Consider the following 23,803-nt stretch of genomic DNA (forward strand, 5'->3'; position numbering starts at 1 on the left):
TTATGACAGGTAATGACAAGTTGTGTCCGCCGCGATGACATATTATGACATGGTTATGACACTAGGTGTCAAGTAAAGTGTTACCAAGTAAAGTATAGCCGAGGCTAGGTATACGTTTGCATCTAGCGCATAAGTTAATGTGTTAGTTTATGTTTAAGGAACCAAGCTATTTACCACTTGTGTGCAAAGAAAACACAATTCAATTCAAATCCATGCACATTTCCATCGGCTTAGAAATGATAGATCAACAGCATGCAGTGAGGGTAAAAATCGCATTGTAAACATGGCATAGAAAAACGAGATTGCTTATCTCCAGCACTAATTGAGAGACAAAATGATTGTCATGTTGACTCGTCAATTGTTCCACCTGTTGGGCATGAGGCAGACAATTTTCCATCTGGGTGTACATAAATCCTTGTTAAATGTAGAGCCAATGGAAAGTTTGCCATACACTGGCAGCAGCAACCTACAATTATGCTGCATCCTGCAATGAAATTAATGCTGTTTGAGAAATCAAGCTCCCTAAGGAGTTAGCTGTTTCAAAACATGTTTAACTGGTAAACCATCCACTTCCATTTAAATGGGTACTATGAACCCAAATACTCCAGCTGGATAGGAAATCATACTGCATGCATTAGAAGTGCTTGGAAAGCCATGGAGAAAAGACAATGTGATAAAGTTTGATTCAAACTTGTCTACATTCTTGTGCATCATCAATTCATAAAAATGTATAGTGTAGTAGGTTCCTCCAGTGGATACTTCAAAGGCTTGTACTGCAAAGGATGAGGAGAGATATTGATCCGATTCCTCAATGATTCCGGTATTTATACCTGCATGCTTCAGAATGCACTTTTATGTCTTTCACTTTGAAGCCCTCCATCTTTCCAGGGGGGAGGGGGGGGGGGGTTATATTTTTTGGGCGAGTGCCTCTTTAATATTTGAAATACCCATTTCTTCCCCATTTTTGACATTGTTTTCTGGTCCCATTTGAAGGTCTCCATTACACTCAGACAAGTCACACGAGACAGGTTGGCCTTTTTTTTTGTGTAAATGTGAATGAATGGTGACTGCGACAAAGGCCAGCCAATCTGTCTTTTCTTTAATCTACCATAGACTTGAAATGCCTCCAAGGCAGGTTCAGGTGTAGTGACAGGCGAGTCCATGCCCTCGCTGTCTCTTCACTTTATTGTGCTCTCTGCCAAACAGTCAGTCTCCATGCGCTGTGGGGCCTCTCTCTCTGAGACTCAACATCTGTCAGACTTTACAATGCAGCTCGGGCATATTGCAGTGATCCTACTGATTCAAAAACTGCTTCCAGATATTGAAAAGTACAGTTGTGGAAATGTTGTGGGTGCATTTATTAATTGCATTTGTTTGTTTGCAATTAACCTTAGAAATTAAGAGTGTGGTATTATTTAGCGCTGGGGAATTGGCTGCATATGTAGCATAAGGAAGGAAAAAAAAGACATGTAGCCTAGTTATATGGTCTGGAAGCACAGAACTGAGGGGATACTGAGTCTGTCTACTTCATTTGAACAGTACCTTCATAACAGGTGCCTAGCGGCTGTCAGTCGACTACACTCATCATAAAAAGGAATTGGTGAAGAACACAGTAAGGATGAAAATACCATGAAACAGCATGTCAACCAACCTACTACAGTCCATACATTAAACCATGAGTCCAAAAAAAAGCATGCTATGCCATATACTTTAGTATATATCCCTGTAGGATGTTACGGGCAGCTGGCATATTATAATTGTATGTCTGTTTTGCCTCTAAAGAAAATTCCATTCCTCCTATGTGGCAATAAAGTCTACGCTTTCAAATGTCTAAAGAAACGCATACATTTACCCTTTAACCAGCCACAAGGGAATAGTTAGCAAAATAAGAAGTTATTCACCATCTAAAACCCGTCTGTAAACCATGGAAGTTTGCATGAGAGTCAGCATGAGTGGCAGAAAGCTTGTGTACATGGAGACTTGAAAAATAACTAAAAATGAAGTTATGGCCTGTCAGTTTTCTGACCAGTTGCAGGAACCTAGAAGATGCCCATGACGGCTTATTACTATACACCATTCTACCCCGACACAGCTCAATACTTTTATTTCTGACCCAGTATAATAGTGTAGGAATAGAATACACAATGCAGAGACGCATGAGGTCCCATTGGTGTGTTTGTGTTTCTGTTTGTGGGCATTTGTTCCGAAGCAGGCACCTGGTGTGTGTGTGTGGGGGGGGGGGGGGGGGAATAATAGTAAGAAGAGTGTGAACCCTGCACTTCACTTATCAACAATCAGCATGTATCCCTGTCTCTTTTACATTCACACCCACAACCACAGAGGCACTCAACACAGCATGTAAGAGTGGGAATATCTGCTCTTGTGGATGGAACATTCATGGACATGAGAATTTAAATTCACTGCCGGTTTTGAGAGAGGTTTCTCTGCTGCCAACCATTGTAATACCCCATGTGAGCTATAATCAAAGTCATTACTATAATACACAGGTGTTCTGCGTTGCACTGCACGTCTCCGAACCCGATGCATGTGATCGACAGTGTATGAATTAAATGTTGCAGAGGAAAATGAAACAAATTCACATCAAGTGTCATCACTGCTAATTTGTCTACAGAAACTAAGGGCGTAAACAACGAGCATGTCTCGTTGATCGTTTCACATGGGCATTTTATGCTCCGTCTGTTTCTTTGTCATATTTGCCTCCACTTTTCAATGATGGTAATATAGGTGTGGTAGAGTGAATTGGAAATAATGGACATGCATACCACTACAGTAGAAAAAATTGCACACCACTGGTTGACTTAATATACACTGGTTGGCTCTGTAGCCTCTTGCTGTTGTAACAGTCCATTATCAAAGTGCTACTGCTAATGCTTTGAAACAATCTCCACCATTTCTCCACAAATGTGAAACACGTGAAAACCCCAGTTGTTTGCATAATGGTTGTCGCTAGCTATATCTGCTTGCTATTCATTTCAGATCAGACGAGAGACGGAGGTGGAAAGGATCACAGGGAAAGCACCACATCTGCATCTTCCCAGTACTCTAGGCCCGCAGAAAGAAAGAAAGAGAGAGAGAGAGAGAGAGAGAGAGAGAGAGAGAGAGAGAGAGAGAGAGAGAGAGAGAGAGAGAGAGAGAGAGAGAGAGAGAGAGAGAGAGCAATTACCAGGAGCACACTCTGAAGGATCAACTTCACTTCAAAAGAGGCAGCAGCAGCACCCAGGTATCCCGCTCCACTACTCTACACAGCCACCTTGCAGTGTTGTAAGTGTGGGTAAACATGAGGAGATCACAAGCCTTTTAATAGCAGACAGATCTGAAGAGGTCCCCACCTTGTGCCTGCCTGCCTGCCTTTCAGATGCTCAGACAAGCCTCACGGAAAGAGAAGACAGGCTTAGCCTTTCAGGTATACCAGGCACTTGTGTACTCTCTCTTTCTGTGTTTCTCTCTGTGGGGAGGGGGTCTTTCGCTCTATATATCTGTGTTTCTCTACACACTCTGCTCTCTTCCTCTCCAGTATTATGCCAACATCATTCTCCCGCTGAGTGAAGAGGGAGAGTGAGTGGTAAGGAGAGGAGGAAAACTGACTACATTTGATTTTTATATGCATACAACTCTGGCAGGTTCAACACACTCGGAAACTTAAAACTTCCCCAAAGTACATGAAACCTGCAGCCATAATATGATATGATATTTGTCAAAACATAAACTGAAAAGTCAGTTCTTTCCATTCATCTTCCATTTATTCTGCATAGCCTGATACAGTGCATTATCTCTGTTGTATGAGATATCGGTAAATATAATCAACAGTTGTCGTCAAATATATTGGCACCCTTGCACTTTACAATAGACTTCAATGGAGCAAAATGTTCTGTTTTCTCGTTTCAAATAGTTGAAAGGCTATTTTTACCCTGTAGGCACCTGCAATTTACCACATGTGAGGTGAATTACACATAAACGAAAATCACTCGCCTCCAACCAAATTCATTAGAATTTGCAATAATTTAGTCCAGGCCTTTTTTTTTTAACTTTAAAGTGAAATATCAACATTTCAGTTTTGATTTTAGACATGAGTCTGTGGATACCAACAATCTGAAGAATCTGAATGGAAATGCTGAGGTGGAGGAAGCCCAGTAGTCAGCAGTGTATTTGCCTAGAATATTTGCACTCATCAGACTTCTATTCAGTTTATGAGTATGTTGATAGGACTGTGTTGATTAAGATGATTGCATCAGCTACTCCAATCTACAGAGTAATGATATCATCTGGAAGGCTGACATCTGTTGGCTAGCCATTGTAATTACAGCTATATTACTGTACATTAAGTCTGGGCAAAGAAGACAACCAAAGAGGACTACAGTACGCTGAGGTATGAGAAAGGACATGATGGGGTCCTAACCACGCAAGCAGAAGACAAGAGAGGAAACTCCATAGAGGTGCAACATAATGGGTGGGTTGCACCAACATGGTTTATATTAATCTATGTTAGAACTCATCTAGATTTGGTAAATCAAGGTTTTATAATTAATCTTAATCAAACAGTGCAGGCAATTTCATTGTGTCTAGCTCATCCAGCATTTTATCTAAATCAATTCTTATACTTTAACGAAATGGTGAAATCACAGTGTCATGCAGCAGAAGAAATGGGGTGAGTATAGAATTCTCAAACAATTTGATAGAAGCAGCTTCAATTTGATTGGCTGTTGCATGCAATTTGAATTGTGTTTGAGTTGCGTCATGTAACAGCAAAGTTGCTTGAAATGATGTCACGTGCAACCTGTAACAGCAACACCAATTGGATCTGCCCCTTTTTTTCAATTTTCGCCTGAAGTGAAATACCCAAATCTAACTGCCTGTAGCTCAGGCCCTGAAGCAAGGATATGCATATTCTTGGTACCATTTGAAAGGAAACACTTTGAAGTTTGTGGAAATGTGAAAGGAATGTAGGAGAATAACACACAATATATCTGGTATATGATAATACAGAGAAAAAAACAACCATTCTTTTGTCATTTTTTTTGTACCATCATCTTTGAAATGCATAGTGTATTATTCCAGTCCAGGTGCAATATACATTTTGGCCACTAGATGGCAGCAGCGTATGCGCAAAGTTGTAGACTGATCCAATGAACCATTGCATTTCTGTACTAAATGTTGTGTCAAGACTGCCCAAATATGCCTCATTTGTTTGTTAATAACTTTTTATGTTCAAAATTGGGCACTCTCCTCAAACAATAGCATGGTATTCTTTCATTGTAATAGCTACTGTAAATTCGACAGTTCAGTTAGATTAACAAGAATTTAACTTTCTGCCAATATCAGATATGTCTATGTCCTGGGAATGTTCTTGTTACTTACAACCTCATGCTAATCACATTAGCTTACGTTAGCGCAACGGGACACCCGGACACCCGGACACCAATCCCACAGAAGTTAAATCATTAAACTATGATCAGTGTCGAGTGGTAATGGATTCACCGTAGCAATATATTTGAATTATATTTATATTGAAACAACCAGCTCTGGTCATCGCTAGCTTGCTAGCAAAGTAAGTTTTCACTTCGAGTCACTGGTGAATTTAATTGTCGAATGAGTTAGCTGACAAGTTGAGTTTTGCAAACATGATAAGCCACAGGAGCTAAAATTGTGAATCACACCAAAAATAAAGCACACACTGAGATTGAACTTAAGCCTCCTCTAGTGGCAGTCTACATTTTGTTAAACTAAGTTTAAATGTTATTTTAAATCAATGGAGCAACAACATTACATTTGATATTGTCAAAATTAAACTTAGTTTAGAACACGATTAATAGATCAACCTTGATTTAATCAAGTTTAAGAGGTTCTCTATGTTGGTGCAACATATCCCATTTCGAGGATATGCTACCCAATAAGTGGGTAGGTTGCACCATAACTCTTAAACTTGGTTAAATCAGGGTTTATCTATTAATCGTTTTGCTAATATGTTCCATTTCATTCTGTGGAAAACTCTGGTCATGAGCTCATAAGAAAACACTATCCAGAATGCTTTTAGTACCAGTGCCTTAGATGTAATTTGTTAGTTGGAAAAGCCCTTTCTGCTACTGTGAAACTTAAAAATGCCATGCATGTCTGTCCTTGAACAGTAAAGCTCTCCTCTCACCCTTCCCTCCCAACGGTGAGTGACCCTCAGTAAAAAGCAATGCTCCTCTGTGACTCCTATCCAACAGATGTTACATTTCTCCTGTAATTTATCACCGGGCTTAGAAAAGGGTAAACAAATTGTTGTCACAGTTATCACTGCAAACACTGTTTTTCCACCAGGCTTATCTGCACCGGGTCACAAAATGCAAAGTCAGCCATGGGTCCAGAACAGGACAAGGTGGGGGAGAGGGGGGAGTGTAGACAAACTTTACGTTTTTCCTCTTACCACGCTAGGCCAGCACTGGCTGCACATAAACATGCCAAGCTCTCCTTCCTCCCACCTAACAAGCACATGTGCACCCAGGCACCCGCACACATGCACACACACACACACACAGGATGACACACCCCATCCAGAAAACAAAGATGGCGTAGAAGTCAGACGTCTTTGTCTTCGTCTTGTCGTGTCCCATGTATTTATCTTTTAAATATATTTCAACATACTCTCCTGCAATCCGCCTCACCCAATGTGGTTTTATATCTGCTATTTTCCTTAGTTTAGAACTGGAACCCCCAACAGAAGGTAGACAGCTAACTAGCTACTAGCTAGTAGTCAGCTAGCCACTGCTAGCGGTCATCAGCTAACCTTAGCCTGGACAACTCTTGCCAGTCTGCACAGCGCGATTCTAACCAGAGCATATCGGACTTATTTTAACTTATTTTAGCTAGCAATCTGCTATTTGAGTGTCCACTCCTGGCTACCGTCTCTGTCCCGAAGCAAGCACCAATTAGCCTGGAGCTAGCCTATGCTAGGCCCATCTCCCAGCTAGCTGAAGAGGTCCATCAGCCACTCCTTGGGCTACAATACCTTGGCCTGGACCCCTTTTTACTGCTGATACGGAGCCCCGCCGATCCATCATGACTGGACTACCGTCGTAATCTTGCCGAGGGGTTTTTTCAACTAGCTCCTCCGTCGCGACATCCCCTGAATGCCCATCTGCTAGCCACGGCCCGCTAGCTGTCTAGAGCATATCGGACTGTTAGCTGAAGAGGCCCATCGACCCTGCTGATCCATCACGACTGGTCTGCCGACATAACCCACACGAGTGGCTAGAACAGACTTCTTCCATCGCGACGACCCTATAAGGCCGTTCTGCTAGCTTGCTAGCCCCGGCCCGCTAGCTGTCTGAATCGCCTTGTATCCAGCTGGCCTAGCTACTCACTGGACCCCTATGATCACTCGGCTACGCATGCCTCTCCCTAATGTCAATATGCCTTGTCCATTGCTGTTTTTGTTAGTGATTATTGCCTTATTTAACTGTAGAGCCTCTAGCCCTGCTCAATACGCCTCAGCTAACCCTTTAGTTCCACCTCCCACACATGCAGTGACCTCACCTGGTTTAAATGATGTTTGTAGAGACAATATCTCTCTCATCGTTACTCAATGCATAGGTTTACCTCCACTGTATTCACATCCTACCATGCCTTTGTCTGTACATAATGCCTTGAATCTATTCTACCGTGCCCAGAAAAATGCTCCTTTTACTCTCTGTTCCGAACGTACTAGACGACCAGTTCTTATAGCCTTTAGCCGTACCCTTATCCTACTCCTCCTCTGTTCCTCTGGTGACGTTGAGGTTAATCCAGGCCCTGCAGTTCCTAGTTCCACTCCCATTCCCCAGGCGCTCTCATTTGTTGACTTCTGTAACAGTAAAACCCTTGGTTTCATGCATGTTATCATTAGAAGCCTCCTCCCTAAGTTTGTTGTATTCACTGCTTTAGCACACTCTGCCAACCCGGATGTCCTAGCCGTGTCTGAATCCTGGCTTAGGAAGACCACCGAAAACCCTGAAATTTCCATCCCTAACTATAACATTTTCTGACAAGATAGAACTGCCAAAGGGGTCGGAGTTGCAATCTAATGCAGAGATAGCCTGCATAGTTCTGTCATACTATCCAGGTCTGTGCCCAAATAATTTGAGTTTCTACTTTTAAAAATCCACCTTTCCAGAAACAAGTCTCTCACCGTTGACGCTTGCTATTGACAAACTTCTGCCCCCATCTGTGCCCTGGACACCATATGTGAATTGATTGCCCCCCCATCTATCTTCAGAGCTCATGCTGTTCAGTGACCTAAACTGGGACTTGCTTAACACCTTGGCCATCCTACAATCTAAGCTTGATGCCCTCAATCTCACACAAACGTTCAAGGAACCTACCAGGTACAACCCCAAATCCGTAAAAATGGGCACACTCATAGATATCATCCTAACCAATCTGCCCTCCAAATACACCTCTGCTGTGTGAGTAATGGGTCTGCGGTCAAACAACCACCCCTCATCACTGTCAAACGCTCCCTAAAACACTTCAGCAAGCAGGCCTTTCTAATCGACCTGGTCCGGATATCCTGGAAGGAAATTGACCTCACCCCGTCAGTAGAGGATGCCTGGTTATTCTTTAAAAGTGCTTTCCTCACCATATTAAATAAGCATGCCCCATTCAACAAATGTAGAACCAGGAACAGATATAGCCCTTGGTTCACTCCAGACCTGACTGCCCTTGACCAGCACAAAAAGATCCTGTGGTGTACTGCAATAGCATCAAATAGCTCCTACAATATGCAACTTTTCAGGGAAGTTAGGAACCAATATACACAGGGAATTAGGGAAGCAAAGGCTAGCATTTTCAAACAGAAATTTGCATCCTGTAGAACAAACTCCCAAAAGTTCTGGGACACTGTAAAGTCCATGGAGAATAAGAGCACCTCCTCCCAGCTGGCCACTGCACTGAGGCTAGGAAACACTGTCACCACTGATAAATCCATGATAATTGAGAATTTCAATAAGCATTTTTCTACGGCTGGCCATGCTTACCACTTGGCTACCCCTACCCCGGCCAACAGCCCTGCACCCCCCCACAGCAACTTGCCCAAGCCTTCCCCATTTCTCCTTCACCCAAATCCAGATAGCTGATGTTCTGAAAGAGCTGCAAAATCTGGACCCCTACAAATCAGCAGGGATAGAGAATCTGGACCCTCTCTTTCTAAAATTATCTGCCAAAATTGTTGCAATCCCTATTACTAGCCTGTTCAACCTCTCTTTCGTATGGTCTGAGATCCCCAAAAATTGGAAAGCTGCCCCGGTCATCCCCCTCTTCAAAGGGGGAGACACTCTAGACCCAAACTGCTACAGACCTATATCTATCCTACCCTACCTCTCTAAGGTCTTCGAAAGCCAAGTTAACAAACAGATCGCCAACCATTTCGAATCCCACCGTACCTTCTCCGCTATGCAATCTGGTTTCCGAGCTGGTCATGGGTGCACCTCAGCCACGCTCAAGGTCCTAAACGATACCATAACTGCCATCAATAAGAGACAATACTGTGCAGCTTTATTCATCGACATGGTCAAGGCTTTCGACTCTGTCAATCACCACATTCTTATCGGCAGACTCAACAGCCTTTGTTTCTCAAATGGCTGCCTTGCCTGGTTCACTAACTACTTCTTAGATAGAGTTCAGTGTGTCAAATCGGAGGGCCTGTTGTCCAGACCTCTGGCAGCCTCTGAGGGTGCCACAGGGTTAAATTCTCAGGCCAACTCTCTTCTCTGTATACATCAATGATGTCGCTCTTGCTGCTGGTGATTCTCTGATCCACCTCTACGCAGACGACACCATTCAGTATACTTCTGGCCCTTCTTTGGACACTGTGTTAACTAACCTCCAGACGAGCTTCAATGCCATACAACTTTCCTTTTGTGGCCTCCAACTGCTCTTAAATGCAAGTGAAACTAAATGCATGCTCTTTAACAACAAATACCTAGGTGTCTGGTTAGATTGTACACTCTCCTTCCAGACTCACATTAAGCATCACCAATCCAAATTAAATTAAGAATCGGCTTCCTATTTCACAACAAAGCCTCCTTCAATCATGCCGCCAAACATACCCTCGTTAAACTGACTATCCTACCGATCCTCGACTTCGGCGATGTCATTTACAAAATTGCCTGCAACACTCAACTCAGCAAATTGCAGTTTATCACAGTGCCATCCGTTTTGTCACCAAAGCCCCATATACTACCCACCACTGCGACCTGTATGCTCTCATGGGCTGGTCCTCGCTTCATATTCATCGCCAAACCCACTGGCTCCAGGTTATCTAGTCTTTGCTCTGTAAAGCACCGCCTTATCTCAGCTCACTCGTCACCATAGCAGCACCCACCCGTAGCATGAGTTCCAGCTGGTATATTTCACTGGTCACCCCCAAAGCCAATTCCTCCTTTGGCCGCCTTTCCTTCCAGTTCTCTGCTGCTAATGACTGGAACGAACTGCAAAAATCACTGAAGCTGGAGACTCATATGTCCCTCACTAACTTTAAGCACCAGCTGTCAGAGCAGCTCACAGATCACTGCACCTGTACATAGCCCATCTGTGAATACCCCATCCAACTACCTCATCCCCATATTGTTATTTATTTAATTTATTTAGCTCTTTTGCACCCCAGTATCTCTACTTGCACATGCACATCTATCACTCCAGTGTTTAATTGCTAACTTGTAATTATTTCCCCACTATGGCATATTATTTGCCTTTCCTACCTGATTTGCATAGACTGTTTTTAGACTTTTTCTATTGTATTATTGACTGTATGTTTGTTTATTCTATGTGTAACTCTGTGTTGTTGTTTGTGACGCACTGCTTTGCTTTATCTTGGCCAGGTTGCAGTTGTAAATGAGAACTTGTTCTCCACTAGCCTACCTGGTTAAATAAAGGTGAAATAAAAAATAAAATAAAAAATACACACACACAACCTTGAGCCCTGACCTGCAGGAATGCACATTCACTGCCGAGGGCGATTAGCCACACTGCCTGTTAGCTCCTCCAACATGGCAACTCATTGTGATAAAGCCCAGTCAGTGTTTGCTGACACGCGTTATCCCCCATCCACTCTCTGCCCTGGCCTACCGCTGTACAATGATTTAGGTGGCCATTTGTTTCTCAAGGAGACTGTTTACACAATGGCCACCTACCACACAGCGGAGGAAGCAGAGGAGAAGCTGTTTTAAATATAAATCACAACTTTACTAAGGTGTTATCGGGATCCCAGCGCCAACTTTTGTTTTCCTCTTTCGATCGGGCTCAAATTTTGAATTCATTATCCGGGGGTGGGTTGAACAAACATAACATTGTTTGTCACTGGCAGGCAGGATTTCCATGGGAGGGGATAGAACACTTATCTTGTGTGGTGGTTGGTGGTGGAGGTGGTGATAAAAGAGAATATTCCTCAAGGAGATCAATAGTTGTTATTCAGGCTCCGGCTCCCACCACTGAACGCAATGACACTGTCCCATGACTCTGCCAGTGTATTGATTTGTATTTCATTTTAACTAAGTGATGGATATGGGACATACCAGGGAGAGAGGCATCGGTCAAATAATTACCAACATCTATTCATTAATTGGAAGGCAAAAGAGATAGAACAGTCAATATTCATTAAGAGTCACAATGACTTTGCAAATGCGTTGTTCGACACAAGAAGGTCTAGAAATATGCCATCAAATCAGCGGTCACCTAGTCTGTGTAGCAATGTCCTCCTCCTACAAGACTACATTCCTATTTTTTATTGGGCATTGGTGAATCTGGACATACAAAAATGAAGAGTTTTTAATATGTTTTAGTATGAGAGACTTTTCTGAAACACCAACAATTTAACAACTACAACAGATACACTAGTTTTAGAACAGCAACTCATCAAGGGTTTTTCTTTATTTTTTACTATTTTCTACATTGTAGAATAATAGCGAAGACATCAAAACTATGAAATAACACATATGCCAAGAGTGTGCAAAGCTGTCATCAGGACAAACGGTGGCTATTTGAAGAATCTCTTTTTGGGTTACTACATGATTCCATATGTATTATTTCGTAGCTGCAATGTCTTCACTATTATTCTACATTGTAGAAAATAGTACAAATAAAGAAAAGATTAGTAATAATCTTACTAATCGTAGTAATGAGTAGGTGTTCGAAAACTTTTGACCGGTCGTGTACGAACACACCATTCAGTGTGCAGCTAGAGTTTAGCAACAGCTGATTCTCTATGTCCTCTTTAGTCCCCTATTCATCACACTAAGAAATTAATTAACGGAGTATTCAGGAACTAATTCAAGTCTGACAATCATGGTATAGTTTTAGTGCTGTTCAGAATATGATTTAATACAGCAGATGGATATCATTGCTGCTATGGGCTGCAGCAGTTATTAACAGGCATGTCAAACAAATGATGCATAAATGTATAATGAGCTTCAAAACTATTGAGATATTGTCCCATTTGTTGTTGTTTTGGCTCTGTACTCCAGTACTTTATATTTGTAAATGGTGTAATGACTATGAGGATAAAGGGCAGACTGTCAGCTTTAATTTGAGGGTATTTCCATATTGGTTGAACCATTTAGAAATTACAGCACTTTTTGTGCATATTCCCATTTTAGGGGACCAAAAATTTTGGGACAAATTAACTTATATACAGTACATTCAGAAATTATTCAGATCCCTTGACTTTTTCAATTGTTTTGTTACATTACAGCCTTATTCTTAAATGGATCAATCCCTGATCAATCTACGCACAATATCCCATAATGACAAAGTAAAATCAAGTTTTTTGATATATTTGCAAAAAAATATCACATTTACATAAGTATTCAGACACTTTACTCAGTACTTTGTTTGAACCACCTTTGGCAGCGATTACAGCCTCGAGTGTTCTTGGGCATGACTCTACAAGCTTGGCACACCTGTATTCGGGGAGTTTCTCCCATTCTTCCCTGTAGATCCTCTCAAGCTCTGTCAGGTTGGATGGGGAGCGTCGCTGCACAGCTATTTTCAGGTGTCTCCAGAGATGTTCGATCAGGTTCAAGTCTGGGCTCTGGCTGGGCCACTCAAGGACATTGAGAGACTTGTCCCGAAGCCACTCCTGCATCGTCTTGACTTTGTACTTTGTCATTGTCCTGTTGAAAGGTGAACCTTCACCCAAGTCTGAGGTCTGGAGTGCTCTGGAGTAGATTTTCATAAAGGATATCTTTGCTCCGTTCATCTTTCCCTTGATCCTGACTGGTCTCCCGGTCCCTGCTGCTAAAAAGATCTCCACAGCATGATGCTGCCCCCACTGTGCTTCACCATAGGGATGGTGCCAGGTTTCCTCCAGACATGATGCTTGGCATTCAGGCCAAAGAATTCAATCTTGGTTTCATTCGACCAGAGAATCTTGTTTCTCATGGTCTGAGTCCTTTAGGTGACTTTTGGCAAACTCCATGCGGGCTGTCATGTGTCTTCTGTCTGGCCACTCTACCATAAAGGCCTGATTGGTGGAATGCTGCAGAGAGGGTTGTCCTTCTGGAAGGTTCTCCCATCGCCACAGAGGAACTCTGAAGCTCTGTCAGAGTGACCATCGGGCTCTTAGTCACATCTCTGACCAAGGCCCTTCTTCCCCGATTGCTCAGTTTGCCCGGATGACCAGCTCTAAGAAAAGTCTTGGTTGTCTTCTTCCATTTAAGAATGATGGAGGCCACTTTGTTCTTGGGGACTTTTAATGTTCCTTCCTCAGATCTGCTTCCTCAATCCTGTCTGGAAGCTATACAAACAATGTATTCGACCTCATGACTTGGTATTTGATCTGACATGCACGGTCAACTGTGGGACCTTATATAGACAGGTGTGTTCCTTCCAAATCATGTCCAATCAATTGAATTTACCACAGGTGGACTCCAAACAGGTTGTAGAAACATCTCAAGGATGATCAATGGAAACAGGATGCACCTGAGCTGAATTCCGAGTCTCATAGCAAAGGGTCTGAATAGTTACGTAAGTAAGGTATTTCTGCTTTTTTTATTGACAAATTAGCCAAAAAAAAGCAACCTTTTTTCCTTTTGTTATTATGGGGTATTTGTGTGTATATTGATGAGGAACATGTTTTATTTAATCCATTTTAGAATAAGGCTGTAACATAAAATGTGGAAAAGGGGAAAGGGTCTGAATACTTTCCGAATTTCACTGTATGTATTAAAGTCGTAAAAAGTTAAGTATTTGGTCCCATATTCATAGCATGCAATCACTATACCAAGCTTGTGACTCTACAAACTTGTTGGATGCATTTGCTGTTTGTTTTGGTTGTGTTTCAGATTATTTTTTACCCAGTGGAAATGTATGGTAAATAATGTATTGTGTCACATGAGTCAATTTTATTCGCAATCCATTCAGGATTATCTGTAATCATGGTAGCATCCACATTAATGTAGAAGTGTTTAAAAACATTCTATTCACATTAAATGACTCCAAAATGACACAATACATAATTTACCTGATCTGAAACAACCTAAACAGCAATGTATTCAACAAGTTTGTAGAGTCACAAGTGTGATGTAATCATTGCGTGAGAAATATGGGACCAAATACTGAACTTTTGACTACTTTAATACACAGATAAGTGAATTTGTCCCAATACTTTTGGTCCCCTAAAATGGAGGCACATGTACAAAAAGTGCTGCAATTTCTAAACTGCTCACCCGATATGGATGAACATACCTTCAAATAAAGCTGAGTCTGCACTTTAACATTTAACACTTTAAAATCATTTCATTTGCTGGAGTACAGAGACAAAACAAAAAATGTGTCACTGTCCCAATACCTCGGGGCTCAAAGTATAATCAAAAACCCGGTAGCATGCAATTGCAGTAGTGATGGCGGGGGGGTGAGGGGTCGATTTCACAAAATTCACTCAGTCAATATAATTATACTCTACAAAAGATAACATTTCAGCCCAGTCTAAATAGAGTAAAAATGACTCTTGTTGCAGAGTTCAAAAGCACTTTATTCTTAAATGTAAGACATATGAAATGAATACGTCAAAATACTTATAATAAAATTGTGGCCTGAAATTAAATGTTGGCCTCTGTTCACTTTAATACATGTACATAAAAAAGCTCAATATTGCAGTACGATACATCTTGGTTTTAAAGAGCTTACTGTGCAGTTGAGTCACAGGAAACAGTATGGAACAATAAACAAACTTGAATCACCACAACTTGTGACAGAAAAGGTCTTTAACATCAACTAGATATGGAGGTCCCTCTGTTGTTGCACACCCAACTCTATAGGCATTAAAATGCTCAAGACGTATTGTTTGTAGGGCAAAAGTAACCAACAGTAACCTCTCATCTTTAACATGGTGGATTTTCTGAAAACTGGCATCTCACAATGGACTTTAAGACAAACAATCTTGGTTATTTCCATGGTGTTTGGCGCATTTAACACTGTGGTGTCAATTGGTACCTGAAGAGTCTCAGCCATCTTACAGCCCCAGTCCACCACATTTAAAGATAACATTTTACCAGGACCGATCATGAGGGTTGGTGTCAAATCTCTGCCAACTGTATGCTATTTGACTTGTGTTTTTTTTGCCAATGTTTTAGTTACATGTAAGCTTTTTAATTGTTTAAAGAAATGATGCTTTGCTTCGTAGCGCATGCACCAGCTATGCAAAACTGGTCCAATTTTAAGCATACATGTGGGGTAACGCACCATAAAATGATGCTTCGGTAGCAGCCTCTTTTTTGGAAACAATTGCTTGAATAACCTGTGGTGTTCTGCGATTAAGTGTTTCAAACAAAATGTGTAATACCCTTTGATATCATTGGATAAAATACAATGTTTACTATCTGAAGCAAACAGCAACAGTAAATACCAGTGTAGATCATTTGGACAAACTAAGATAAGTGGTAGATTGCGAAGTAAACACTAGGACTGGATAGCATTTAATCCCAAGTCGTTAGAGTCCTCTCCCAACTTCACTGCAGGACGTTTGTTGTTTTGCGCCATGTAACCATTGTTAAAGCTCTTTATTCTCCCGTCTACTTCATGTGATGTTGTGCATTTGTCTATCAAGCGCAGTATTAGCAGTTTCATTTCATATTGTGCCACTCCCTCCAAGATTTCATGCATAATATCGACAGAAAAGCTTTCAGATGTATTGAAGTACTGCAAGGAGTTTCGAATGCAAGAACGTTTAACACCCATCACACAGGGAAGACTGGGATTTGCGTGTTCTGCGTGAAGTGCTCGAGTTCGCATAACTATCTTGGGTGAATCTTCATAAAATTCAGTCTGAAAGTCCTCCATCTCAGCAAGACAAGAGCGGCAACAATATCTGGCATGACTCAACAGAACCAAATAAAACAGTGAAGACCAAGGTTGTCACCTGTAACTTGGACAATAGTTCTATACACTGGTTGATCATACAAGGTGACAATATTTCCATCCCTCTCCATGGTTTGCAAGAAGTTGTACACATTTACCAGATCCTGGTTGTACGAGGTACCAAAGACAAAATGAGCTTTGAAAAGCTCATCAAAACAGGCAAGAGAGTCTGGTGACTTACAAGGTATTGCATGTTTGTCAATCATAATGAAGTACTTGTGAATCGCACTCCTCTGGGTCCCCACAGCAAGCAGATAGGGTTGAAGGCTTTCCATGACGCTCTCCAGATGCCCCTGGATGCTGGTCCCAGTCTGACACAATAACTTAATTAGTGTGCTATTAAAATTAATCACAGTTCACAGTTTGTGAAAATGTAAATTACAGGTACACAAGATCTTACCATGATTTGTCCATATTCTTAAAAGAAGTTTATAGGATTAGGAATGGGGACAGAACAGTCAACTGTAACCTCACCTTGATAAACTTCACAATGTGGTCACTGGCGTGTATGGCTGAGATTTTTCCTGGTCTCTTACAGTGGAAGAAGGTGGACAAGGACCAATATGGATGTCACTGTCCCATCCTGAAACTACAAATTTTCACTGAAAGTTATATTCCATTTTGCTTTCAAAAACATCGCTTCCTTCCATTAGTACAATCATTTTATTCCCGCATACCATTTTTCACTTCTCTTGTGGATTCAGCATTTTGAACCAGGTCTTGCAGGTTGCCTGTCTGTGTGAGGCCACGGCTTTGGTCAATGACTTTCTGCTTGTAGAGATTAGGCCACTTCTCCAGGAACTTTGCAGAGGTTGCATCACCAAACATCAGCGTAAAATCTTGCTCAATCTGCAGACAAGATGGAATAAGTCAAGACAGAACAGTAAACATTATGGTGTGGCACTATCATGGAATATATCACAGTCCTAATCAGACTGTTGTAGAACAGAAAACAATTGTCCCGACAGTTTCAAGGCAATACAGTCGAAGATCCACATACCATTCCTGCTATGTCTTGGAATCTTGGAAAAGCTGTGAATATTTCAGAGAACTTCACTGGGTCATGAACCATCTTTTGGCGATAGGCGAACATCTGCTTCATCTTCCCCTTTACAATTGCTTCCTCAGCCGTATCCTTCATCAGTGCAATGGCCTCACAACACAGGCGTTCTGTTGTTGGACAGTTTTCCTCTCTGAAGGGGTCTCTATCAGCTTTTGGACCACCTGCAACACGGTGAAACTTTTACAGAATACTGGGTTTGTCTGCCCTTTACAAGTATATACAATATTGTGTTATAAGATACATAAAACAAGGCTCGGAAAGTCTGCAAGGATGGCCACGCATGCAGTTATGTCACCAGATGAAGAGTAGGATTTATTTGACTCAGAAACAGAATTCATACTAAGAAATACTAAAAGAGTCAGATACTAAGAAACAATTGCTTATACAGATGTTCACATACAATTATTGACTGGTCATGTGTCATGAATGAGACTAACTACAAACAAATTTCAGTCTCCATGCTAGATATCCACTCCCATCTTCTGCATTGTCCTAAAGTAAAGTATAATTCAGTTTGAGTGAGCAGGTTAAAATATCTTCAGTCATTTTTATCCTTAAAACTACAGATGCGACCATAGATGAAGATTTGCTCATTCAACAGGTCTGACCCTCGCAGTGCAGAACTTAACAGCTTTTATGCCACCAGAGTTGGGCTTAGGAGAGAGGGCAGAGATGGTGAGCATACAAACATGTTAACAGATCTATAGTTTAAATAAAAACAGCACCCAACAGTAAAACAATTCAATATTGACATTCTGGACAAATTGTAAGGTGTGAGAGTCCCAGAGAGTTAAAAAGGTTTGACTTAGTTTTTAAATGTACTTACATAACCAAACTTGCTCCTAGGATCGGCCAGGTATGGGAACAAGGCATTGATGCCCTTTGCGTAATCCTCTTTAACACGCCTTGAAGTTCTTGTCCTAGACACACACACACTTCACTGTTTGAGATCCAAACAAAAGTATTGATGTGTAAATCACAACTTCTGCTAAAAAAAATGTTAGGTGGTAAGGTATGTAATGAGTATATGACAGATACCCATGTTCACTTGTCATTTGTGCAACCAATATCTTGACCATATCGCGTCTTCTGCTATCTGTTAAGCTTTTTGTCCGAGCATACTCATTCATGATCCTCTCTCCTCCAGGTTTGTTCTTCAGAATGTCTTCAATCATCTAAGTTGGAGTAATTTAAAACATCACGATCACCCTTTCACAACTTTCACTGATGTAATTTATCACTCAATCGTCAAGTTTGGCATTTGTTTAAACTGGAAATGTGCAGTACTTACATGAGATAGATGATTATCCCCAGCTGTCTCTCTTGTAGCACTCTGCTGCAATATAATGGTGTCATCCGAGTCCCCCTCATTGTCTCCACTGTATTTTGATAAGGAGCTGCTTGCAGAGGAGCTCAACAAATCTAGCAATCATGTTAACTGGTGTGATTAACACTAATTATAACACAATTTAGGTGGAAACATCCATTATTATGATTAGAGGACTTTTGTTAACGACAAGCGGAGTGCAAAAAAATGTACCATTTTGAATTGATTAGGCCCACTACTGTTCTAAAAGGGGTGGGAGAGGTGAGCACAAAAAAAAGATTTTTAAATATCAAAATGAGAAAAGAAATCAGCAGATATATCTGCTTGTCTCACATATTCAGAACATGTGTTAGGCTAGCCAGGACTGTATGGATGAATGTGAAGCTCTAAGCTAATAAGCAATTCACCATAAGGATCTGGGTCTTGGGGTAAACAAATCTCCAGCACACCAAGGTCTTGTTTCTTTAGAAGACACTCAAACACCTCCTCATCAACTTCAGTCTTCGAGTCATCATAGACTTTTAAGTCCAAGGTTGGAATGTCAAATTTATTGGCAACTGTGAAGACAAAATAAGATTGCACAACCTTATTGATTAAATATGTTACGTATTTTTTAGAGAGAAACCAGAACAGAAGACAGAAATCAAGAGGTCATCTTTACGTGAACATTGTAACTCCAAAACAGACTTAGTGCTCCTTTCCAAATCAATTCCAGTTATATGCAGTCTACAGCCTGTCTACTGCTGCCACGTACTGAATTATTATAACAGCAGTCTGAGTATCATAGCAATACACCACAGATAGCTATCAACACTGAGATTGTAGCGGCATAAAAGTGTTCGTATCACTTATTCTTTAAAACCATTAATGACCTGCAAAGACAATGAGCACAGCTACAGATGAGCATAATTAGACAACTCCCCCCAAAAATAAACCAATCTTTGACTGATCTGGGATTTAGGGAGGAGCAAGTTTGCATTCTATTCATTATCAGCGAGGAAATCGGCAATCAGTTTGACAGTAAATATAAAGTAAGTACATTTAAAGTGTGTCAGTATAAGTATGTTGTTCCATGAGAAATTGTGTCAAATTTGAAACGTTTCACTCACCACAATCCAAAAAGGATTTGAAGGTCAGTTGCCCCTCGTAACAAATGTACTTCTGACAATCCCTGTACTTCACGCGTACAGCCTGCATCCTTGATGACAAGAAAAAGTTCATTTAAATCGCATTAACACAAATATGCACAAATTACAAGAGAGCAGTGCTCCGTTGAGTAAAACACGTGTTGCATCGACCTGCCTGCCGCTAAAAACTGTCTACTAACAGCTCTCTTTCCAGAGTAAAACGCACGTGTCCTGACCAGACAGCAGCTAAAAATTGTCTAGCTCTAAAGTTCAGAGTAAAACGCAGGTGTTGCACTGACCAAACTGCAGCTAAAAACCATCAACCGGTAACAGCTCTAAAGCTCAGAGTAAAATGCGCGTGTTGCACCGACCAAACTGAGCTAAAACTGTCCATCAGCACTGTTCGGAGGAAAATGCACCTGTTTACACCGACCAAACTGCAGCTAAAAACAGTCTAATAGCTCTAAACTTGAGTGAAACACACGTAGCACAGACCAACTACCGCTAACTGTCTGCTAACAGCTTGCTTTTCAGAGTAAAACCTGCTGGCAGTAGTCAGTAAAGTCCGCCAGCTACTGATAATAGCTAATACCGCTCTGTTGAAAATGTAAAACAGGTGATGCTTACTGTCCATAAACCACTGAATGTGGTATAACTTAATGTTACTGTAGCTAGCTAGCTATTTAGCTCTAGCTAGATGCTCACATTGACATCTGACGATGGAAATCGCGCAGTACCAGTAAGCCTACACTACAATGCTAGCTGTAATGTTGCTCAACAGTTTTAATTTACACACAAAGTTAACAAATAACAGTGAACTTACCTGGAATTCTAATTAAGTTTAGAAATGAAGAAATTCTGTGAGTGACTTCTGATGTTCGACGGATCCACGCTCTCGATCTGTGCACTCTTTCCATTCACGAGACACTTGCAAATGGACAACGGCGGCAAAATCTAAATTTAATCAACATCAATGGGCGTGGTCATGCTGTTTTACTCCAATTGAATTTAATCTGTAATTTTGCTCCCACTCTAGCAGCCACTAGTAATAATTACACTCTATTTCATTTCACTACTTGAGGAAAATAATTTTAACTCCAGAAAAAACACTCTCCAGTTTTTACTGTGTACAAGTAATCTAGTAAAAACCATAGAAATCACAGGAGTATAATGAAATCATAAAACAGCTAATTAAAAACACTCACAGGTCAAGGAATCAGCCTCAAAATCCTTCATCAATGATTAAAAAACACCAATCGGGACAAGATCTTCCAGATTATAACTATTTTGTAAGGTGTTCCAAGCTGATGGAACAGAGTACATAAAAGCCCTTTTACCAAATTTAGTTTGGACAACTGGAGCAGTTAGCAGGATAAAGTTCTGCGAACGAAGAGAGTAGTCACCACATTTCTGAAGAATAAAAATGCCCAAATAAAATAGTAGTAAACCCAAAATGGCGTTGTAAATAAAGGTATACCATTGACTGAGCCGACGAATGACTAGAAGGCCAGACAACCCTGGTATATAAAGTGCAGTGGTGCGTAAGAGTTTTGCAGTTTAAAATAAATATCAATGCTCCATGGTAAAGGGTGTCAATTGATCTCAAACATAAATGTAGCTGATACTAGCCTCCTTCTGGCTTCAAAAGAAAAACAGGCCTTATTTCTAAAATAAAATCCCAACTTCAACTTCAATTTGTTTGTAAGCTGTTGAATATGCAATTTAAAAGAAACAGTCATCAATTAAAATTCCAAGATATTTATATGAGATTACAGCCTCAGTCTCATTTCCCTGACAGGTAGTAATAGGTGAAAAGTTCAGAGGTCTATTTCTTGCTTTAGAAAACACCATTAGCGCGATAATATCTGATCGTGAGGTCATTGACCTAGTTTTAATGGCTCTGTGCCCACATTATCAAACAGAACTGACTAGAAAATTCTACTAAAGCCTGTGGTCGAATGTGCTGGCACTTGCACTAGTGTTTCTTTCAACGATCCAAGTCATTATTGATTTGACTGTTTCTTGTGAAAGTTAAATGTTGAGGGATTTGAGGTTTTGAAGTTTTGAGGCAGTTATCAACTTCAGTTTATGGGGTAATACACTTTTCCTGCAGCAGTTCATTTCGTGACAAACCTCCACTCCGATGCCCAATTAAATCAAGAAAGTAAGGATCACTAAAGTTATTTTGTGGAAGTGTGGGTTATGGATGAGGTAGCCTAAGTGCAAAGAGGCATCTGCTTGAAAACCAAATATGTGACATCCTTCGCCCACCACAGTGGTGCATCACAACGTCAGTACCCTAGTTAGGGCCAAGGTTGTGGTTAAGTTGTGATGATCATAGTACACCGCACTCAGTGAAGACGTGCAATGAAGAGGGGTCCTCCAGAGAACCATAAAACTGTCACAACACATCACAGGAGTGTCAGTCGACTCAAGCTGCCTACACTTCGAGAACATTGCTAAAATAAAGAGCAGAGAACCAGAGACCTCGGAGAGCGATCATCACTTCCTCAACTTGACACAGGCTGAATATTGCATTAAATGGATCTGAGTTGAGAGAATTCCTAGAACTCCTTTCCTCTAGCTGAGGACTAAGCAGAGACTCAGTAGAGTAAAGGAAAGGATTGGTTTTATCCTCAACTGGTCAGGCTTTACTTGGTCCCAAATGTTGCCAATATCTGCCAAACTGGGGGTAAAAACATATGGAGTGTGCTTCTAAATGGTACTGTGGAAATCAGGAGCATACAGCTCATGAGACTGGGTTGGGAAGTCTTCCTCTTTGCAAATGGAAGCAACCCAAATAGGTCTCAGCACCTTTGTATGCATAGCCTCACTGCACGAGGAGAGTGCTCACCAACAGAGGCAAATGTAAATGTAAAACAGAAAGTAAGAGCCCAACTTGATAATTAGAAAGTACTTGGGTGGAACATTTGCCATAGAGAAAATCTTTGCACGCTATAATAAATGATTCTAACTGAAGCAGTGCCTTATAGAATTGTCCAAATCAATGCATTGGCAAGTTAGCATTGAGTGTGTATTGCCCTCATTGTATGGTGTTAGAATAGATTCATTTGAGTTCCCCTTCCCTTTCATTAGTTCAAGCTAACATTGAGCTCTGCTTGCACCTGGGGTGAATTCATTTCAAGGTAATTATGCTTCTCAAATTATTTGTCCCAAACAAAATCAAGTTAAAAGCATACAAATTGTTTCCAAGAAACCTATGGTGACAAAATTTTGGACTTTGCAAGGACAAATATCCAGACACAGTTTGAAAGCACCATTTCGAGATGAACAAATCACACCACACTACGGGAGATGCGTAGCAAACTGCACTTTGGTCCCATTTCTAAGGGCTCTCCTGCTCTCACATCCATCTACCAACCCTAAAGAGGGGGGCAACCCAAATGCACCATCAGCATTGAAGTTTGGCTGAGCTGATACATGGGTGTTATGTTCCAAATTGTCTCCAGATGGAGTGGGGAAGGCTAACCCCTCTGTCTCTTTTGCCTCTCCCCACATTAACAAAAGAGTAACCCCCACCTCCTCTTCCACCCACCCCTCTCCTCCCTTCATCCCCCAATCCTCAGTTCAATGTTTTAAGAATCAGGCGCTTAAGAAATAGCCGATATTGGGAGACATCAGGCAAGACCTTAATTCAGTGGAGAGAGAGATAAAGAGAGAAAGAGAGAGAGCTGTTGGGCAGGTGCAAGCCGTACACATACAGGATGGCGATTAGGGGGAGAGTGGCCCTGTGTGAGGCGAGACGAACATCTGTGCCTATTTCGGCAGCACACAAAAGACTAGAGGGGGAAGGGGAAGGACCCCAGCCTTTCCAACATGAACTAGGCCTCACCAAACACCACAGGATGAATTGCATGTCCCAATTTGAGGCTTTCA

This window comes from Oncorhynchus kisutch, linkage group LG14 (assembly GCF_002021735.2).
Source record: "Oncorhynchus kisutch isolate 150728-3 linkage group LG14, Okis_V2, whole genome shotgun sequence".
NCBI lineage: Eukaryota > Metazoa > Chordata > Actinopteri > Salmoniformes > Salmonidae > Oncorhynchus > Oncorhynchus kisutch.